The sequence below is a fragment of the Priapulus caudatus genome, unplaced genomic scaffold (assembly GCF_000485595.1).
Source record: "Priapulus caudatus unplaced genomic scaffold, Priapulus_caudatus-5.0.1 Scaffold497, whole genome shotgun sequence".
NCBI lineage: Eukaryota > Metazoa > Priapulida > Priapulimorpha > Priapulimorphida > Priapulidae > Priapulus > Priapulus caudatus.
The window spans coordinates 215,312-220,164 of NW_014577558.1; the positions used below are offsets into that span (position 1 = coordinate 215,312).

General features: G+C 48.2%; 1 protein-coding gene across 1 annotated transcript in view; it reads right to left on the minus strand.

The window, feature by feature from the left end:
• LOC106811027 (GRB2-associated-binding protein 2-like) overlaps positions 1–1,033 on the minus strand; it is a 45,167-nt gene extending 44,134 nt beyond the window's left edge. The window contains exon 1 of the mRNA XM_014814544.1: positions 762–1,033. The gene's annotated coding sequence lies outside the window, so the exon portion shown is untranslated. The remainder of the gene's footprint in view (positions 1–761) is intronic.
• Positions 1,034–4,853: the final 3,820 nt, after the last annotated feature.

Sequence of the window (4,853 nt, forward strand, 5' to 3'; positions counted from 1 at the left end):
TTTGGTACATTTCGTGTTTATTTACCATTATTTTTTTTTATTGAGACGTTCCAAGTTCCTGTGGCACTGCAGGGTGCGAAATTAACGCGAGTCCGGAGTCAAATACTCCCTGATTTACTTTCGAACTCCCTCATTTGACATATGCAGGAGTTCGTGTGACTCTCTGAAATTTAAATTCTCATCCTTCTTTCTCTGGCTAATTGTCAAATTAAATAGCTTAAACCCCCTTTCTACTACAATCTTCAGTGTTTATCTATTGATTTTTTCAACTTTGACTTTCTCCGTCTTTGGCATAATCCCTAGTACTACTACTACTACTACTAGTACTACCGGTACTACTACTACTACTAGGACTCTACTAGTACTACTAAGTAATAAGTAGAAGAAGGACTTTTGTGAAGACTAACCTCATAACGATTAAACAAGATTAATCCTAGTACTACTACTAGTACTAGTAGTAGTAGTAGTAGTAAAGTATGTTTGAATGATTAAATATGACAATGACGTTGTTATTATCAGGAGTCTATCAATATTGATAGACTCCTGTTATTATGAAACTCTTGCCGCCAGAACTAAATTCTGTTGTACTGGTTTATATGTCGAATTAGTTAGCATACCACAGGCACTGCACTGGGAGTAGTCGGTGTCACCGTCACAAACACTGTGTGTGGATACAGAATACTGAATAGCTTCATACTCATTGTAATTTCTCAAACTTTCTCAACGTACACATAATAAAAATTGTATAATACTAGCTATACCTTCCAGCTGATGCGTACGATGTCGGGTATCATGTTTATCTACCATGCCTTATCATCACTGCACCTCGATAGACGTTCAAATAAATATTAGAGTAGGAATCATGGAATAACTTGCAAGCGGTTCCACTGCATCCGCAATGTGTCTTGACTTCACCTGCTGTGGGTCAAGCGGGATCCGGCAGGGATGTTGATTGGTTCTGCAATCATCTTTCTGTAGCGTTATAATAATTTTAGTTACTAAACATAGTTTGTCACATACATATATATTATAAAAACCACATATATTAAAAGTTTCTACATTTCCACATGTTAATGGCAGAAATTTGTCCAGCATTACAATAGTGTGCTACGGTTTTATATTCGCAGCGATATCCCTGTCGAATGTTATCATCCCTCCAACCACACATAGAAACCATGTTTTCATTGGATAATATCTCAAGGTTTATACTTTTTATCCAATCGTATTGTAGGTTTCATTCTATTCCACAGCAACGAAGGATGTAGTGATTAAACTTCATTGATTTACAAGTGAAAAGCATTTTTCGTATACAAACTTTTATTATGGGGTCAAACGCATCCGTCTTACAATGGCACTGTCATGAGTGTTCAATGATTAACCCGACTGAGCGAGATTGGTGCTATAGGTGCAGTGCATTGCGCAAAAGTCAGAGAAACCGCAACCCATGGTAGGTCGGCCCACACGTTCATCTTCAAAGCCTAAGCGGCTTAAGCCTAAGGATCGCTCTAAGTATAAGTTTACCCTCTTTCAGTCTTTGTTTCTGTCATTCCGTATTGGAATGCTCTTCCTTCCTCTTTGGTTAATTGCAAATTGATGCTTTTTGCACTGCGATCCGAGTGTTGATCTGTTTGATCTCTATCCGTCTTGGATATATATCGGCGGTATATAATTATAATATAGCAATATAGGCCCTATAGGCTATAGACCAGTCTTAAATATTATTCATGACCTGGGGTCATCGCACGAAAACGAGGCTAAGCTAGGCAATTTTGTAAACTGGCTGCTCAGGCAGGCACGCACAGAGGGGGTACACGCACGTACACACAGATACACGCACTTACACGTACACGGGTACACGAAGATACACGCACATACACGCACGTACACACAGGTACACGCACGTACACGCGGGTACACACAGATACACGTACGCACGTACACGCGGGTACACGCACGTGCACGCGGGTACACGCACGTGCACACGGGTACACGCACGTGCATGCAGATACACGCGCGTACACGTACACGCAGATACACGCATGTACACGCGGGTACACAGAGATACACGCACGTACACGCGGGTACACGCACGTACACGCAGATACATGCACGTACACGCAGTTACATGCACGTACACGCGGGTACACGCACGTGCACGTGGGTACACGCACGTGCACGCGGGTACACGCAGGTACACGTACGTACACGCAGGTACACGCACGTACACGCGGATACACGCACGTACACGCAGATACATGCACGTACACGCAGATACACGCATGTACACATACACGCAGATACACGCACGTACACATACACGCAGATACACGAATGTACACGCACGTACACGCAGATACACGCACGTGCACGCGGGTACACGCACGTACACGCGGGTACACGCACGTGCACGCGGGTACACGCACCTGCATGCAGATACACGCGCGTACACGTACACACAGATACACGCATGTACACGCGGGTACACGGAGATACACGCACGTACACGCGGGTACACGCACGTACACGCAGATACATGCACGTACACGCAGATACATGCACGTACACACGGGTACACGCACGTGCACGTGGATACATGCACGTGCACGCGGGTACACGCAGGTACACGTACGTACACGCAGGTACACGCACGTACATGCGGATAGCTGCACGTACACGCAGATACACGCACGTACACGCAGATACACGCACGTACACGCAGATACACGCATGTACACATACACGCAGATACACGCACGTACACATACACGCAGATACACGCGGGTACACGGAGATACACGCACGTACACGCGGGTACACGGAGATACACGCACGTACACGCGAGTACACGCATGTACACGCATGTACACGCGGGTACACGCACAAACACGCAAGTACACGCGAGTACACCTACGTGAGTGTACTCCGCGTGTACGATGCGTGTACGCTACGTGTACCCGCATGTACGTGCCGTGTATTTCCGTGTTACCCGCGCAGGCTCGACTTTAACGGTGCCCGGCGTGCCAATAGGCACCTGAAACGGCGTCGGGCCACCTGAAACTGTCGGGTTGGTGGCTCCGCCTGGCCACAATAATAATATGGCCGTGGCTACAGCGACCGTTCCGGACGAGGAAGCTGATAGGCTACGCGTCCGACATCATTCTCACACAGAGATCTTGCACACGTACACGCGATGATTGCGCAAGGGGACGCTCTGCTGATTGCCGAGTGTGTGTGTACGTGTGCGTGTGTGCCGTATGCTGTGCCGGGCCCGTGTGCGTGTGTACGTCGTGTTGTGGTGTGTTGTGTGCGTCGTGCGTATTCGTGCGCCGTGCGTGTGCGTGTGCGCGTGGCCGTGCACCGTGCGTGTGTACGTGTTTATGTTTACTGGAAGCAGATTCTGATAATGTAAATCGCAACAAGAAACAATGCTTTACTTGGCCTAAATCAAAACAGTAGTTGCACGTGCAATCCATTCGCTACCCATCAGCTGTCGCTGCGGTTCGTTGCGCAATTCATTTCTCCACGAGTCAAGACAGTGCATACATTACCAGAGTGTATGTATAGATGAGGGTGTAGGGATGATACACTGGTAGCGAAGAGAGGGTGTAGGGGCGGAGGGTGTAGGGATGCATTACACCTGTAGAGACAGAGAGGTGTAGGGGAGGGGTGTAGGATGATACACTGTTTAGAGACAGGGAGGGTGTAGCGGATGATACACTGTAGAGACAGGGAAGGGGTAGTGGGAGCGGTGTGATGAACACTGTAGAGACAGGAGCGTTGTAGGGGAGGGTGTAGGGATGATACACGTAGAGGACAGGGAGGGTGTAGGATGATACACTGTAGAGACCAGGAAGGATGTAGGGGGAGGGGTGTAGGATGATTACACTGTAGAGACAGGATGGGTGTAGGGGAGCGGGTGTAGGGATTGCATACACTGGAGAGACAAGTATTGTGTAGCGGAGGATGTTCACTGTAGGGATGATACCTTACAGACAGAGATTGGTGTAGGGATGAGACACTGTAGAGACAGAGATGGTTAGGGATGATACACTGTAGAGACAGAGAGGGTGTAGGGGGTTCTACTTCAGGGTGTAGGCATGATACACTGTATATGACAGGGAGGTGTAGGGGGAGTGTTAGGAATGATTACACTGCTAGAGACAGAGAGGTGGCGCTGCTGTTTGTTTTCTTCTACCTATTTACTATTCTACTAGCGGGGGAGGGGCTCTAGGTGATACACGTAAGAGAACAGTAGGGCTGTAGGCGGGATGGGTTTATGGATGATACCATGTAGAGACAGGGAGGCTTTTGTAGGGATGATACACTGTAGAGACATGGAGGGTGTAGGATGATACACGTATGAGACAGGAGGCTGTAGGGGGGCAGGGGTGTAGGGATTGGATACACTGTAGAGAGGGATGTTGAGCGGGAGGGTGTAGGATGATACACTGTGAGACATTGATGTGTGAGGGGGAGGGGTGTAGGGAGATACAACTGATTAGCAGACAGAGATGGTGTAGGAGGGTGTAGGTATATTACACTGTAGAGACAGGGCAGGGGTGTAGTATGATACACTGTTAGAGACAGATGAGCGGCGTAGGGAGAGGGGTGTAGGGATGATACACTGTAGAACAGAGAGGGTGTAGGGGGATTAGGGGTGTAGGGGATGATACACTGCTAAAGACAGAGAGGTGTAAGGGGGCAGGGTGTAGAGATGATACACTGTAGAGACAGGGGGTGTAGGATGATCAAACCACTGTAGAGACAGGAAAAGGGGTGTAGCACTGTGGGGGATGCGGGTGTAGCGGATGAGTACATGGGAGCCGACAGGAAAGGGTGTAGGGGGAGGGGTT